The 18698-nt window shown below is 36.6% G+C and overlaps 1 protein-coding gene and 1 non-coding gene across 5 annotated transcripts in view; both read right to left on the reverse strand.

Moving 5' to 3' along the window:
- Rbp6 (RNA-binding protein 6) overlaps positions 1–18698 on the reverse strand; it is a 513430-nt gene that overhangs the window by 474102 nt on the left and 20630 nt on the right. The gene's annotated exons all lie outside the window — the stretch shown is intronic.
- On the reverse strand, positions 9049–9121 carry TRNAV-UAC (transfer RNA valine (anticodon UAC)). The gene has a single exon. It is a non-coding gene; the product is annotated as a tRNA-Val (tRNA).

The following is an 18698-nucleotide window of genomic DNA, read 5'->3' on the forward strand; positions in this document are numbered from 1 at the left end:
AAACTTAAAAAAAGAACATTGTTGAATAGAGAATAAAAGCAGCTTCAAAATGACGTGTCATTCGGCCACTGTTGCCGCTTAAAATTTTTGAAGGGGCGGCTCTAGGCCCTAGAGGGTTGTAAAAATTCCTTCGAGGTCAAGATAAAATTTGGTCCCTGCTTAAATTAAAATTTCCATATTTTAGCATTTATTCCATATTTGGACGGAATCGGATATCTCACGGGATGTCAGTTTTAGTCGGAACACCATGTATTCTACTTTTTTAAAACGGAATTATGGAACATTTAAAGCGACCTCACCTTAATGATAGTCGGAGGAAGTTTATTCAGCAATTTTACAACTTTATCAGCAATCTTGACGAAAAAGTCATTTAGGCCGTTAGAGTTCAGTGAACTACGGCAAGGTTTTTTTTTTTTTCAGGGCGATTGTTATTCATAATATCTTGGTAAACTCTAGAGTTTCTTCCATGCTGCAAAGTTAAATCTTCATATTATCCTCCTAGGTCCCCCTAGGGAAAGCAACTTCGATGTATTCCGGCAGTTCAATTACCGGCTTACTAAAATTGTCACGTGACTTCATTGATTCGGTGTCGATAAAATCAAAGTCAATCCCTAATTTCATACTTCGCTTGAAAATCTATGGCGCGAATTGATCAATTGATCTAAATGAATTTAAATGAATGTGCCATGAAATATTCTCCAGCGGAACAAAGTATGCAAATGTTCCTCTGGAACTTTTTTCTGAGCAGTGTTGCTGCATGTCTCATTTTGCACGTCGCATCTCTGGAGTGCCATAGGGCTAATGCAAATTTAAGATTATCCACTGGCTATTTACACTTCGCTTGGGCAGGCTTGTCCGACAATTAACTCGATTGCTATGGCCAGCCAAAGAGAATCGCTAAAGACAACATATTCCCTTTGTCATTAGAATGATGTCCAGACATAAGGGTGGGACCGAGGTGAAGATGATACGATAACAGCAATTTGAATCGCTATGGACCTTTCATGAGCATATGCAGATCCTTGGTCTCTACTGGTATCCAAAGACAAAAGTAAATAATCTTATTGTTCGGCAGTTCTTTCTTCAGATAGCCGCTGCACCTCCTGTCCTTCATCGTGGACTCTCCTGGAACTGCAAGAACAAGCGTGATTGAGGAGCTAGAGCAGAAATAATTTTGAGGCTGTCAACTACTGTTAACGTATCTCTTGTGTTGGTCGCTACGCAGCCTAAGGAGAGTGAAGGCTCATTTTGTGAATTTTCTCGGATACTCCCGTTACAATACTAAATCGCAATAATTCGGATACTTTGCACGTCTATTCTTAATCATGTCATACAAACCTTCATCCATGAGCAATGAAGTCAAAGAAATACCAACTGCTTCAATATCCAAGTTTCCCAAATAATTTCCTCCCGACTTTCCACTTACTCCCACCGTTTTCGCTGTATCGAAGCGCTCTGTAACCGCAACTTAAAACTTGGGAAACTTTTAAGCACGCAGTTAGTAAGTTTGGATCGCCTTCAGAGAAACAGTTAGCTATTGTTTGCGTTTAAGTTTTACGTTAACGACGGCTTTCCACGTTAAGAAACATCATTTATCACGCGTTAGGATTTATTAAGCTCTGCGAGTGGCAAAAACCCTCACTCGCTTCGTCGCCAAAGTTTCGTTTTTTTTTTTTTTTACTTTTTAATGCAGGAACAGTTTTTAGTATACGCATATCGACTGATAATGGAGGAACTGGTCAATGGTCATCGACAGCTGCCGATTAGTTCCATGTTGTTTGCAAAGAGAAGCCGAGCGTGGCTCGAACAATAACCGCAAACTTAACCATCTGTTTCTGTCATAAGTTCTTCATTCACACGCCTTTTGTTTCTGATTTGTTACAGCTCATCAATATCATGTTGTGCTGAGGGAAATTTCCAAACAAGAACTGGGTCACAGGGTTTCCGCTAACTTGTGTTTAAATAAATGTTAACTTAATCCCACACATCCATAACAGTGGATGGAAATTTTATTTGGAGTTTAAATCACAAGAAAACATCTTTTTTTCGGCCATTTTAGACTAATTGAAGAAGTGAAAATTTCTCATATGCGGAGATGAGCACGTTGTATTGATTGTCAGACACCTTCTCCATGAGCATTCTTTCCAACAACCTTTTTCCACTATCACTTGGGGCGAAACACCTATATTGTCATAATTTGACCTTCCTTTTATTTACAGTGCAAGAATATTTCAGAAGAGGGATTAACATGAACATGTGATCTTACATATGAGAACAGATTCTGAGCCGAGGTGTCACGAGTCGCATCTCAGAATTTGATCTCTCGATGCCATTTCTTCTAGACACATGTTCTGTTCTCCGGAATGTTTCATTGTGATACGAGGATAGTCTCAGAAATACTGGATCTAATACTTGAAGAAAGAAAAAATCCAGAAAATATTACGTTATTTTTCGACTTCAGTCTCCTTAGGAATTCAACCGCTTCTCCCAGTGATGTTCTATAGCTTCTATACCCTGTTTATAGTAAGAAGCTTTGAATGTTTCAATATAGGCATCAACTTCGGACTCCACTTTTCCATTATTTCCGAATCTCTTTCCGGAGAGCCATTTTTTTAAATTTAGAAATAGAAAATAATCCGAAAGGGCTAAATCTGCCGAACAGGGTGAGTGAGGAAAACTTCAAAATCAAAATCGGTGTGTTGTCTTGATAACACAAGATTTTCTTTTTCTCCAAATTCAATCGCTTTTCCCCAATTTCGCTGCTCAAGCACAGCAATAAATTTGTATAATATTCTCCGTTTATTGTTTTTCCTATAGGGAGATAGTCAATAAAAATTATCTCACGCGCATCCCGAAGAACTGAGCTGCATCCGCTTCTGATCCTTACGTTAACGGTACGCTTACTTGCACATTACACATACCTGAGTCAAAATTTCTCGTTACAGGGACTAGGTTTTTACCATCCGGAACTTTCTGGTGGCTCATATTCCTTTTTATATTAAGTCCTCCAAAGGATCTCAATTATGTTTCTTGATAATACCCAAGTCGTCCACGTGCTCAAAAGTTTCTCTTTTCATCTCCCGCCTTAGTTCTACCTATAAAGGAGCAAGATGTTTTACTTAGGGAAATGGGCTTTCTGAGCTAGTTCTTTGAGCTTGCCATGAAGTTTTACGAGTAGGTCCAAAACGCTCCCTAAATCAGCTATCTCCGATGCTATTTTCAGGGTTGTTTTCCCACAAGCTACTTTTTCGGGGTCCCAATTAATTTTCGTGTGTTGTTTTTGCTGGAACTGAGTTAGCTTTTAACACCTGCTTTGAATAGGACGAACCCAAGGCCCCTTGCAATGTGAATATAAAAATTTACATTTTAATAGGTTGCACCGGGATGTCAGTTTGGTTGCTCTATGTATTGGTGTGGTAGCTACTGAGGAAATTATGATGTTCCCTTCTTTTCTTGAGACGGGACCCGTTGGTTCGCAGGGCTTTGACCTCCCCCCTCTTGCTGATGATACCACTTGCTATTGGCTTCTGCAGAAATTAATTAATGCATTTGAAGAAAGTTTTTCAGGTAAGTCTGCGGCAAATCACAATTGCAACGAAGCGAAATCTAAACAAAATGACTTAGAAGGCGAGTTTGTAAACGTTGCTTGAGAACTCGGTACATTCTCATGAGAAAAGATCTCCACTGTAAGGAATTCGCCAATAACAATCTGATGAATTGCTTAAAAAGTTTAAAGATTATGTTTGAAGTAATAAAATTATATTATCTAACGATAAGACAAAACTGCCTGGGGAATCGCAAATGAATCAGTGGGAAGTAGTAATGGGAATGGCATGAAAATAAAGGAAGAATCAATAAAAATTGCAAATCGATTTAATGATGTTACAAATGCGACTCATTTGCTACCGAATAAACAGCTCTATATACCGTTCGCTATAGAGTTACAAGACTCTAGAAATATGTCGTTCCTGAACTTAGTTGATGTGTCCAAACCGTTTCAGATAGTGGACAAAGTGAAAAATAATAACACTCACTGAAGTTGACAATGATCTTGTGATTTGTGCATGTAATTAACAATCTGCCGAAATGGGGCGTCTTTTCCAAGCAGCTTCACAAAGCAGTTGTGATACCTGCATCCCAGTCCCCTGTCAGTTTTTGGTAAGATATTTGAATGTGTCCTTATTGCTCACATTTGCAAGTCGTTAGATTCCTTTAGGGGACTTGTAACAGTACATTCCTTCTCGAGTTACCGCCAGGAATGTAATATTGATTTGTTGAAGGGTAGTTGGAGTGGCTGGGAATGAGGGGGTATAAGTAAGAATAGATTGGTTAATACATCATGTTGGTTCCCCTTCAATGTTAAACAAATTAGTTTCAGGATTTTTTCGTTCCTCAGATATACTTATTGTTAGTTTTCAAATTGTAACCTTAAAAGAAACTAAAAAAATGTACGCCCTGTATGTAAAAAGTGCGACTTTCGCATAAAATTATTCACAAACCATTGAAAAAAATTAGCATTGCCGTCGTATCTGGAACAAAAATACCATCAGAGCTTTAAGGTTTACATTATTAGATGATAGCAGATGATCGTGAAAATCTACAGGGTGATGTTTTTTGGGATTATGACCGGTTTTATCGCCAAAACTTTTTGTGGTACACTAAATAGTATTTTATTTTTGAAAACTTAAATTGCCTGTTCAATTTGGAAACTTATGTGTTTTAACCATTTTAATATCTGTCGCCGTTTGTCAGCAATTTGCAAAATGGTGAAGCATGCTACTATTTTCATCGAGTAGATTTGGCTCGTTTCCGACACTTCTGACATACTACTACGGTGTAAACCAGAGTAAGGATTTATTTATTAAAGATCTAAGACTAAAGTAGTCTTTTAACGGAAAAGAAATGAAAAATCATAGCAGACAAGAGGATAACAGTAACTTCAAATACAGCATAAATTGAACAACAATAATTTATTCGATGTCAAAATAATTTAAATCAAAATCAAATAATTATTATTACAGAAATTGTTCGAAATGATCACCATGACGTTCTACTAGAACATCGCCATAAACACTGTCAAACGTCTGTCAAACTCTGAGCAGTTATTGTAAAAATAGAGTTTCTTAATCGCTTATCGCTTAGTCAATCGACATTGATGATTTCTTTTTGAGAGTTTGCAGATGTAGAGTACACATTTTCCTTCATAAACCCCCAAATATAAAAATCTAGAGATGTTAGATCGGGCGCTTGAGAAGGCAAAGCAATTAGTCCTGCACGACCAACCCATCTCTGTAAATAGTTTGTATTTAGCCAGTCCCTCGCCGCCAAGGAATACTGTGAAGGACATACGTTTAATTATGCTATTAACTTACGGTCCAAATTTGAGTTAAGTATCTCGAAAACTTTGGGAACTGTAAAAGATTAATTGAAAAAAAATATAAAACTTCAACATCCTATTTTTTTAACAAAGTATTTCTCTAATATATTTTATACAACAAACTAATATTTTTATGCGTACAAACGAGGTTAAAATTCTACCACCAAAAACCTGGACACCTTGTATAGCGTATACGTCTATTATTGAATTCACTTTCTCGATATAAACTTTAAATTATGAAAAATGTTTGGACACGTCCATTTTAGTTTAAAATTCCACATATTTTGGTTGAATATGACGTCATCATTGTTCCAAATATGACGTTAGTGTTAATATTTTTAAATGGTAATTCCTGTACTTGATGATTTTGTATGAAAGAGCGCACTTTTTAACGCACATGTCAAACTTTTTTATCATCATATACAGGGTGTCCCACAAGTGTTTCATTATATTTCAGTGGGTAATAGTACATTGAAAAATAATATGACTCCTTATATGAACCATATTCCAATAATGCTTCATTAAGAAGATACAGGGTGTTAAACTTTACTTAAAAAATCTAACTTTTATTGATATATTCAAAACCGTTTGAGATATGTAAGTGAAATTTGGCATGATTTGAGAGTTAATGTAGACGCATTTATTTATGCAAAAGGGCTATTTTTCGTTTCACCAGTGACGTGCGTACGGACACCTCTCAGCACATTTTTAAAGAAAAACATGGTGCGCCACTGCTTTTTATCAAAATAAAAATTATTTTTAGAAGTTTAATTTCATTTAGAAGAAAAATGCTCACTTGACTCTTTTTCGTCCGACGTATCGTTTGCCAGTAAAAAATTGAATACCGTCTATATGCACGATATTCTTTAAATGGTTTTAATAATGTTAAGTTTGTTTTAAATATTATTAATTTGCTATAACATTATAGAAATTGTTCAAATTGGTGGCCATTTTGTTCAATACATAATTGAGCTCGCCTGTTCATTGATACTCTGATACGTTGAAATATTCCAGGTGTGTTTTAAGTTTAACACCCTGTATCTTCTTAATGAAGCATTATTGGAATATGATTTATATAGGGAGTCATATTATTTTTCAATGTACTATTACCCACTGAAATATAATGAAACACTTGTGGGACACCCTGTATATTATATAGCAAGAAAATTAGGGAAACTGCATATACATATGTATGTAAATGGATTTATTCATATCTGACCGGCAGAGAGCAGATGGTTTCAATTGCAGTGGGCGCAAATGGTTTTTTTTCTAGCAAAAATGATATATATCATCAGGTCAATGTTAAATTATTGTCAGCGCAGATAAGACACAGAAATTTTCTGACCGCAGATGAAACCAAACTGTGACCAGAACAAGGAAAAATGTCAATAAGTGTTTTTGATTCTGTAAAAATAACAAAAAAAAAATCTGATTGTTAACAAATCCTCCTGAATTCCTTCACGACGACGGACACTGTGTATCTATGGACCTTACCATTAATAAAGAATCATTTGTGCTTGGCGGCGTCGGGCAACTTTTTGAGACTTTATATTGATATCTTTATCATGAAATGTGCATATTTAGTAATGAGCATGTTGCCAGAAAGTTAAATTCTGTTTGTTATTCGATAAGGGTTTTATGAAGATATCGAAAGTTAGATAATAGAAAAACGATATGTCATGCCAACTTTTAAAGTCACGTTATGGAATAGTTCTTTATGGAAAATTCAAAGGCATTAATAAATTATATGTTTGTCAGACCAGGATTGTACAAACAACGTCACGCATGCGCATTACACGTTCATGGAGAAATCAGTTTGCTCAACTTGATAAAGATTACTTTCAGAAGGATCTACACCAAAATAAATCCATTGAATTTTGAACTATTTATTTCCAAAACGCAGATTATGGCCACATTATACGAATTAAAAGTGAATTAATAGCGAATCTGACGATATTAAATTTATATCAAAAATCAATGTTTCAGTTGCTGGTAAAAACTGGGCCATACTGATTACATCAGGGAGTATTACAATGGCATTAAAAGGTTCTAGTGTATATGTGGTGTGTAGGTAAATGATCTCTGATTTAGTGTTTGCGTTTTTTTGTCAAGTATTTATGTGTTAAGTTCGTACCACGTGAAAGGGAGGTACGTACTTTCAAAAGAAACGTCTTTTTGTTAACGTTGTTTTACTTAATTTTTATATAGAATTATGAAATGACTATTCTTATCTGTTATTATTATTGTCAATATGACTTCTCAGTACCAGTTTCGATCAGAAAATTAATTTGTTCTAGGCCACATTTTTACATTCATTATTAATCTTCCGTATCTTCTTGATGAAGGCGTTGTGAACTTGTATTTGATAGTGGCTGTTGGCACTGATCCAGGTCGAGAATCTGCGGGAATATTCTACTCGTAGATTTTAAGATGTTTGTTGTGACATTACGCCAAGGTATTTCCAAATAGATGAGACACTCCTTCATGTTCTTATTTTTAAAACCCGCTGCGGCCCGATTAGCATAAGTTCTAATATAAGTCGTTCGGGAGGAATGTTCCTCCATCTGTGTCAGACTGACATTTTGTTGAGCGATGCGGGAAAGAGTAGATTTCGGCCTCCCTTCACATCTTTATTGAAAATTCATACTTCAGAAGCTGCTTCTGACCGAATTGACATAGATCTCGTAATGATGGGTCTCGGAAATTCCGTAAAAACTTTGCCGGAGCACCGACATTTTAAGTATGATAGGGCTAGAAGACTGTTATTAATATTCTATTAAACTTTTGGGCAAGTTTCTCCCGATAGTAGCTTTTAATTCTATCTCTATATTCCTTCCCTAACCTATGCAGACCTATGCAGTATTATCACACAAATTGACTTGTTTGCGGATGCCTCGGAGTTCATCATTAAACCAGCAAACAAACTTATCACTACTTCCAACTGAGGTCCTCCTAGGGAAAGCAACTTCGATACATTCTCTCGGCTCAATTACTAATTTGCTGAATTTGTCATATGGATCAATCGGTTCAGAGTTCATAAAGTCGATCCTTTGCAAAGTTTCACGAAACTGTTGTTTTCTCCTCTCAGTGTAGGTTTTCAATTAAGGTTATTTCCAAAAATATGGCTATATCGTTAGGTAAACCAGGGTGCATTGTGTGGACTTCGATACTGTCTTCAAAGTTATCTAAAATGTTGCCTAAACTGTTTTTCCCTCTCGTCCGGGAGTCGATAATAACCTGAAAAGCCAAATAAATCAGCAGACCGTTCAATTATCCATCGATAATGGAGCGTTACAAAGAGATATGTTATAGAAGGCAAAAAGTAACAAGGACGATGCTAGTCATAGATGTTTGGTGGTAGCAAATGGACACAAAGCAAGAGGAAGCTTTGCATAGGTTTTGTTACAATACTTTTTGGTCTAGATTAGGCTGAAACTTTGAGCTCTGCTAGTTTCACCTAATCTGAGAAATCCGAAAAAGTAAATCAATTTTAAATACGTGAATTCTGAGCTTCATTCTGAATGCGCGTTTCACTGATAATGGCGCACTGCGACTGAATAGTGCATAATAAATAAATATTTTAATTTAATGAATCATCGATAACCTCCAATCAGCTTTAAATGCATTTTTACTCATGATAAAAAAAAATATGTTGCCAAAAAAAAAAATTATGGTTCCGCCCGGGATCGAACCGGGGACCTTCTGCGTGTAAAGCAGACGTGATAACCGCTACACTACGGAACCAGTTGCTGGTTAATTTTATCTCGACCTATTCATTCAACGTACAAAAAAAACTACTGGCCTCGATTTTATTTTATGAATGAAACACAACGCTCAAGAGCAAAACAAACCGGTTTCGCGACTTTTACTTAATTAAATGACGCAATTATTTATTATGTCCGCCGATGGAATAACACTCGTTATTTATTTCCTCGCAAACTGACCCCGACGACGAAGTATCTCCGTAATGAAAAGTACCACTGTCAGTCGAACAATCCTGAAACTGTAGTTGCCGATTATACATTCAGCTGATGGTAAATGAAGTATGAATGGGACTTATTTGAATGGCGTTATAGATGGAAAAGTATCAGACATAAGTAAAGTTCCAATTTGGAAGCTAACAGGAACTATCTAGTGGCTCGTCGAGATTTTCCGTCGAGATTTTCCGGCCCACCGCGAGCCGCAAAAATCAATAGAGATGCCACCCGCGTTCCTTTACAGTCCTGCGGGGACGGCAGCCGGCGGCATCTATGACCGCCAATCGCACGAAAATCCCGCTACCGAGATTTCCATATATGCCTCAATTGATGACGCACTGATTTTTATAGCGAAAATAGCTGCGAAGCACTTCACACATTCGAGATATTTTAAACCATCCAACTTAAATTGAATCAACAAATTAAATCGGTTACACTAAGCGAAGCGTAATGAACGAAACGAAAATAACGCAAGTCAGTGTGTACAATAATAAGATACACTTGAAAATAACTGAAAAAAAGAAGTGTGGGAGACACTATCGATGAAATAATACTCCGAAGGACAAAATGGAAAATTTTGAAATTTTTTCTTCCGAAATAGACGTTATTCGGTATATGCTGAATTTTGGAGTAAACAATTCGTCATACTCGTTCAATTTGAACATTTCAACAATGCTGTTAGATATTTCTAAATATTCGGTCAAATATGTTCTGTCTACAGAATTTTTCACTTTTTCTTTAATTTTCCTTGGGAATCAAGTTTCGCACACAAGTAGCGGTTGTGGAAGCACTGGACTCGCATCTTACCCTCAGTTAATATTAACTGAGACTAACGTTCATTGTCACCGTCGTGAGAACCTATGAAAAAGAACAGAAAGACGAAAATTAACAGTCAGAAAAAATTTATGTAGAGTGAATATCGAAAATGTGTAAAATACTTTAAATCCCTCTTTTTCATCACTGTAGAATGAGTTTTCCGAGATCTGACCTCATTATTCCACAAGGTCGATTTCAGGTAAGTGATTGGTGATTGATCTTGTATCTGATTTAACATGCATTAAAAAAAAATTATCTGCGTTCTTGTATCACCTTTTTAGCTAAGCTGTAATATATTTTGTTGTTACTAACGTACTTTCATATTTAAATTGCTCTGACTCTTCGTTTTGCGTCTGCTTTAAAATTACATTCCCCCTAATATCTACATATTTCCAACAAATCTACTCCTCAAACTAGTTCTTTGCACCTTTTTCTGCCTCGCAATCAAACGATCTTTTTCAATGACGATGACTCGAGCTTGTTCAAACATACGCTCGGTCTTATCTGCATCTCTTAATCCACATGTCAGCGAACGTAATGCGATATCCGAGCGTTCTGTTATTTACCGCACTGTGCATTAACATACAGAGTTACTTTAGTTCAGTATTTCAGTCTTTATCATCCCGCAACGGTTTTAACTAGTAAACATGATCCACATGTCGGTAGCTCGTTAAAAACTTGCTTTGTAGGCTGACTCGTGCTTTTCAGATTCAAACTGATGCCATAATGTCGTGTAATGAAACTGGCTGGATTTTTTTTCTCCGTAAGAATTACATAGATGAATAGTATGGGGAAAACAGCTTACAGTCGTATGTGACATTAAAATCGAAAAGAAGAACTTCTCTGGACCTACACGTCATTCAATATTCAAGATCTATTGTATAAGGGCAACGATGGTACGCACACAAAAGATGGGTGTAATTTAACTTGTCTAAGATGCAGATTTGAATCAAAGGGCCTCAGGTGGCTTAACTGAACAGCTGATCAACGTATCTCCTCTTGCCATATGCATTATTTTTACAACATTGTTTTATATAATTATTTAATTTATAATAATATTCTATATATCATTTTAACATTGTTCCCTATATGCATACCGAATCCATATATATATTTTTTATGAAAGTATTTTTTTTGTTTAGTCTCAAGCCTATTCAGATGGCCAACAATACTTAACTCGGTTAGATTCCTGAGGAAAGGAGAGAGTAAGTAGAAATACAATTTGGAAGATGTAAATAATGCAAAAGCATAGAGAAAATCAAGACAAGACGACTAGTTTCTTGACAGAATGTTATGGAAAACTATTTTTTGGGGCAGGGACGAGGAAGAAGTACCACCATGTCTATAGGTAGCCAGGATGTTAGGTAACTAAATTAACCAGGAGAAGAAATGCATGATCTGCCAAAGTTCCTCCGTTCGGGAGAGACGGAACGGGAAGAGCTTGAATTGCATGGCCACATACCATCGAAGGTATGATTATCCCGCAAAGAGAGAATTATATATCCATAAATATACCTAGCACTTTTAGTCCATTTAAAAACTATTGCAAAATTGTAAGCAATAACAATAATAATAATAATAATAATAGTAAATAGCTTTATTCTGATATTATAAACATAGAGCGGAGCGACGTGAAAAAGCTCACCACGTACAACCTATCTCTCTTACGTAAAAACAGGCTGATAGTACTTCTCCCAGTTTTATAATTATATAATGACATTGTTATGCAATGATATAAAGCTTTCTGATACATAGTTTATATATACACCAGGTATTTATAATTTAAAGTTCCAGTCGAATATAGAGTTTGAGGTGCTTGCCTCTCAATCATATGTGTACTTTTAAAATCAGTATACACTCATGAATATATACTGCAGTTAACATCATAATCCTAACTTTCTACATTTTGCACTATAACATCCTTTGAATTCTATGTTTAATATAATTCTTATCGTCTTCTTCTAACGAACAAAAACTTTTAGTGCATGCTCACTACTGCCAGGCACAACAATCCCATATCAAATGATGCTTTCGAAATTTGCATAATAAATAATTTTCCTGACATCAAACTAAATATATTTACAAATTATTCTCATTGTGTAACACATGAAGCTCAATGTGCTTACCGCTTATTATACACAATGTTCCCACGACGTACAGGGTAAGTTTTTTCCTATGATTAGAGGAGGGATCTCGGAACCTAGCAGAGTTGCGAGGTCGGCGAGTAGAAAATGTTGCAACTTTAGGGGCTAATTTAAGGCCACTTTTAGTTTTTTGAAAAAGTCTATGGCTTACCCGATACGTATTTTGCAGAAAACAAATTTCTCCGATGTCTTTTAGTCGATCTAGCCGTGTAATTGGTGGTTCTAGATAAATTATGTACATGCGACTATTGTAGACGATTTTGCCCTAAAAAACATAGGCTAGCTAAATTTTTTCCGAGACCTGTCGTTTCTGAGATATGACATAAAATAACTTTTTTGTGGAGCCCACAGCACGTTATGACTTATTTAAAAAGATATTTCTTCAAGCTTTAAAACGATACCAATAAGTAAACAGTTATTTCTCAAAATGGTGACCCTACAGACTTTTTTTTGATCCGATATTACAAATTTAAGATAGTTGACCAGGAAATAGCTTTCATTGATTTATTATTGGTTTGGCCCTGGCAGCTCGCATCATTTAGGTAAGATACAAATTTAAGTTTTTCAATTGCTTTGACAAGCTTTTTTTCAAATTGTAGAAGAATCTAATACCTATTTATGAATCATTGTCTATAATTATCTGTCAAATATCCCGCTATTTCAGACTTGGAAAATTTATTTCAAAAACTTGTGCACACTTAATATTCCTTCTATTTGAAAAATTCTCGGTTTTCGCACCACGATAATGACCGATTCCACAATGCGTTGGTTCTTTGAGAACACTTTGCTCAAAGCTTCGCCCATATCGTTGCAAAGCCACCGTGCCCGCCTGATTTAGCGCCGTTGGACTTCTGACTGTTAAACAAGCCCAAAAGACCGCCCGGGGGACACTGTTTCGACTCGATTGAGGAGATCAAAGCTGAATGGAAGAAAGTATTGAAGGCCATCGCGGAGAAAGACTTCTCTGACTTTTTCGAAGATCTGAAGAAACGATGATATTGGTGCAGCGAGTCGGACGGGGAGCACTTTAAAGACGATGAAATTCATTTGGAAGAATAAATAAAGATTTTTCATTTTATAAATTCACTTCACTTTTTTTTTATCACAGTATGATGCTTAGTGTAAAAATTTTATTGTGGACCTCTGAAGCATTTTGAACGTCGTCAGTGAACATTTCAAAATGTAAATAATCTGGCTGAAAGTCAATTTCGAATTTAAAAAAAAAACTTGTGAGGCTGCACTTATTAATGACCTAAGCCCGACCTCGTTGACATTTCCATGACAATTCCACAAATAATTAAAAGTAGACGCACTCGACATTTTCCATCCACAGAGAGCAAACTGCATTTCCAACCATCACCCACATACGTATGAACGCGTGATTTGTTGGTATTAACGTTGCAACAATGAAACCGTTTTATGTTGGTTTATGCTTCGGAGTAATTTATTTAGCATTTCCTTTCGTACATACGTGGGATCAAACGCAATAACATGCAACCCGCCGCTGATGGCTTCTTTTGTGTTTTAATTGGAAATAAATCATATTCCTAACTGTCAAGTATACACCGCAATAAGTAGAGTAAATCACGGTGGTGTTAGATTGATCTAAGGCGAAACCGTCATGGTAACTCAATCAAGAAAGATCAAGGGGTACCATGCTCCTACGTAGGTGGCTCGGCTGGTTTCCTGGCTCGGTTGGTTTCCTGGCTCGTTATATGGTGGGCTTAGCGTGAAATTAGAGCTGCTCGGTTGGGATAAAAGAAGGCTATCAGCTTAGAATTCATCTCATTAATAAAAACTTTTTTCGCGAGATAATGCCGCGAGGCTCTCAGTTGTGCCCCCCCTTATTATACTACGTGAGAAAGAAAGGTAAACATCCATTAAAAACCGTTTTATTTTGATAATTTTTTGCATGTTGACTTATCTTAAAAAAAAAGAAAGAAATGATCAACATTTCAAGTTTATCTGTTATTATTTTTTTTTTATTTCAATGGGTCATTCCCAAAAAAAATAAAATTTCGTTTAAACATTTCTGTTCACATTTGTATCGCAACTTTTGTGAAGTGTGTTGCAATCGGTCATAATTTTAACTCATTATGCCTAGAGTGCGTAGAATTGAACAGATCCGTCAGCTTAGTGACTTCGATAGGGGGCGGATTGTTGGGTTGCGCGAAGCAGGTCTGTCGGTCAGAGAAGTGTCTAGAAGAACTAACAGATCCTTAGGAACCATAGTGCGATGTTACCAGGCGTGGACTCAGGAAGGCCGTGGGCGCAGAGCCAGAGGCACTGGGCGACTCAGAGGAACCACAGAGCGCGAAGACCGTAGATTGCGACTTTTACCTCTTAGAGACCGATTTAGCAGCAGTCGAGCTGTTGCAAATCAGCGGTTTGAAGAACATGGGAATAGGGTTGGTATGCGTACAGTATATCGCCGAATACGAAGTTTTGGCCTTTTGTCCTATCGTCCGCATTGGGTGCTGCCTCTCACTCGCGAACATCGATCTAACCGCTTACAATGGTCTAGAGAGAGAATTCAGTGGGACCAAGAATGGACTCAGGTGATCTTTAGTGATGAATCCCGCTTCTGTCTGGGGATGAACGACGGTCGGGCAAGGGTGAGAAGGCGACGGGGTGAAAGGCGAGATCCACAATTTGACAGAGAGCGTCATGTCCATCGTACTGTAGGCGTTATGGTATGGGGTGCTATCGCATATGGTAGCAGGTCACCCCTAGTTTTCATTAGAGGCAACATGACTGCCCAACGCTATATCCAAGAAGTGTTGGAGCCATATGTGATTCCATATTTTCGAACTATCCCGAACGCTATTTTCCAGCAAGACAACGCTAGACCTCATGTTGCTAGGCAAACAATAACGTTCATGGATCAACATCAAATCAAGCATTTACCCTGGCCACCAAGACCGCCGGATCTGTCTCCTATTGAACATGTCTGGGACATGATTGGCCGCAGACTGTTGAATTTACAGCTCCCTCCACAGACTTTAGCAGCCCTTACTCATGAAGTTCAGATTGCCTGGAACGAGATACCTCAGGAAGACATTGACAATCTTATTAGATCCGAGCCCAGGGGTATCAATGAGTGTATAAGGAACCGTGGATGCTCAACACACTATTGAAAAAAGAAATGAAGTTCTTCCTATGATCTTGCTGAAAATGTAATAGTCGAATAAGCATGTGGTACTGAGCACGTACAAAAAAAATTATCAAAATAAAATGATCTTTAATGGGTGTTTACCTTTCTTTGTCACGCAGTATATTTAGCGAATTATTTATTTTTTCTTGAATTCAATAGTACCTTTAAATACGACAAAAAAAAAACATTTTCTGATTTTTGTTGATGTTTCTACATGTCGCTTACGCCAGCACGATGGCAAAAGAGCTGTTTTTTTTTCTAAAACATAGACTGGGTGGTGCCTCGAATTAAAGTTATTTCAAAACTACATTAAATAGCACAATGAATGCGTTTTAAAATCGGTCGATTATTTTTGATAAAAAACAGTTATGAGTAGAAAAAAATAAATGTAAGAAATGCAATATAAATTCCGTTTCATGGTACATAAACAATAAAAAATAAAAAATGACAAAAATGGCTAAGGACTGATTTGACTGCTTTTTTTATATATGTATATTTTGTTCTATTTATAGCTCCTTTTCTCAAAAAATGCTCAATCAATTTTAAATTGCATCACACTATTAAACGTAGTTTTGACATACCTTTAATTTGAGGAGTCACTTGACCCATGTCTAAATTTTTGAAAATCGGCCTTTCGAACCTACCGACGACGTAAGCAACATTTAGAAAAATAAACGCGAGTCACAAGACAGTAGTTTTTGTCCTATTTAACGCTAGTTTAGCTCTGGAAACCTGTTTTCACAAGGGGCAAATGAAATCAAATCCAAGAAACATGACCTAGGGAATAATTGTCAAGGAAGCGCTGCAGTATCGGTGGAAATGATCTTTTAAATAAAACTACCAACACTTTTATCCATTCGGTCCTTGGCACTAGAGTGAACTGTCTTCAAGTACGACTGTGAAGAAGTACTATTCCATGTATTCTACTCAAAATGGATTAAGTAGATTATGGGCGAGATCACATCAAACCTACTCACCCATCGACAGGGGTCTCTTGTAGCTCTACACTAAAACTACCATTTTCATTCATAACTTAGTCTCAAAAACAAATTCGCATTCCCACATAGGCATTCCTCAACCCGCAACTCGTGAGTGCGCATCTGACTATACAGAGTGTCTCTAAAAGGTCTGTACAAAATTCTACCACAGATTTCTGAGGTCAAAACTTGACGATTGAACCCAATTTACCTTAGTCCAAAAGTGGACGGTTTTCGAAATACAGGGCGTCAAAGTGAAAACAAAAAAAAGCAAAAAAATAATTTCTTGGTTGGTAATGCTGCTATCTACACAAAATGTCGTATCGGGCGGTTTTGGGGGATAAGAAATCAGAATCCGTTTACATTTTCGATGCACAATGTAGAGGGGGTTGTCAGCGCTCGATGAACCGTCTTTAAAAGGGCATAACTTTTTCATCACCCGGTATAAAATTTATTTATGACTAAACATGTGTTTTCCTACATTTTTTAAGGAAAAAAGGTCTCTTGTTAAAAATCTCTACGAGGCTTCCTTCTTGAGATATTTGAAGCTTAAAGTTCGCTGCATGTCTTGAAAAATAATTTTAATATACTACATATCTATTCTTACAGTTGGATCGAAAAAAAATCAAAACTTAAAAATAAGTTACAAATTACTTGAAAACGTAGATACCAAACATAAACACGAAAAAATTATACTTTTAGTAGATGTTCGAAATGACCACCATTGACTTGCATACAAAGATTAATCCGACGCAAGAAATTAAAATGTACTCTATTCATCAATTCTTCGTCGTTCTTTAAAATGTTTACTGCATTTTGAATTCGTCCCCATAGTTCCTCTTCACTATTTATGGCCGTGAAGTGTACCATGGACTTTAGAGTCCCCCATAAAAAATAATCCATCGGTGTTAAATCCGGTGAGCGCGGTGGCCATGGTACCGGAGCATCATTTCCTCTATCTATCCATCTTCGTGGGTACTGTTGATTTAAATAGTTGCGCACATTTGTAGTAAAATGTGGCGGAGCACCGTCGTGCATAAACCACATATCTTGCCGAAGTTCTAAAGGAAGATCTTCCAATAATTCTGGCATTGTATTTTGAATATGTTCTAAATAACTCACCACTTAATCGGGGCGGCAAAATGACAGGACCAATAATAAAATTGTCAATTATTCCTGCCTACACATTAATCTTAAATTCATGTTGATAATGTACCAGTTTTGATTTTTTTCGATCCAACTGTAAGAATAGATATGTAGTACATTAAAATTATTGTTCAAGATATGCAGCGAACTTTAAGCTTCAAATATCTCAAGAAGGAAGCCTCGTAGAGAGACCTTTTTTCCTTAAAAAATGTAGGAAAACACAAGTTTAGTCATAAATAAATTTTATACCGGGTGATGAAAAAGTTATGTCCTTTTAAAGAGAGTTCATCGAGCGCTGACAACGCCCTCTACATTGTGCATCGAAAATGTAAACGGATTCTGATTTCTTATCCCCGAAAACTACCCGATACGACATTTTGTGTAGATAGCAGCATTACCAACCAAGAAATTATTTTTTTGCTTTTTTTTGTTTTCACTTTGACGCCCTGTATTTCGAAAACCGTCCACTTTTGGACTAAGGTAAATTGGGTTCAATCGTCAAGTTTTGACCTCAGAAATCTGTGGTAGAATTTTGTACAGACCTTTTAGAGACACCCTGTATATCCATAATAATAATAATAATAAATCACCATTTTTCTTTGAATCTTCGAGAAGGATCAGAAATCTGCTCACCCTTTAGTTCGGTATGATCTGTTACCACGTGCCCTCCAACCGTTGAATTATAGCTTCCCCTTAAAATTTCCTCTTTACCATCAAGCTACACGTCAGTTTGATACCCGCACATGAAACATTCTCTTTTGCATGTGGAAAGTCGGAATTCCATTGCTTTATTAGTGTTGAGCGGATGTATCGATTGTGATTTTCGCTATCGATATAATAACATCTGTTATAAAATATTGATAATAAATTCGAAATATTTCCTGCGTAATGTCAATTCGATTTAAAAATCTATATACAAATTTTAATGGCCTATCTTAAATGCCAAACTCTATAGTCTAACACGTGCTAAAATTAGTCATCTGAGTGGTTTTGGCAACGTAAGTAAACTATTATCATAAACCAGACTGCTCGGGAATTATTCTTATGTTAAGTGACATATTCCATAGCTTGGAGTAAACATTTGACTTCTTGGCGTCCACGAAGACA

The sequence above is a fragment of the Euwallacea fornicatus genome, chromosome 34 (genome assembly GCF_040115645.1).
Source record: "Euwallacea fornicatus isolate EFF26 chromosome 34, ASM4011564v1, whole genome shotgun sequence".
NCBI lineage: Eukaryota > Metazoa > Arthropoda > Insecta > Coleoptera > Curculionidae > Euwallacea > Euwallacea fornicatus.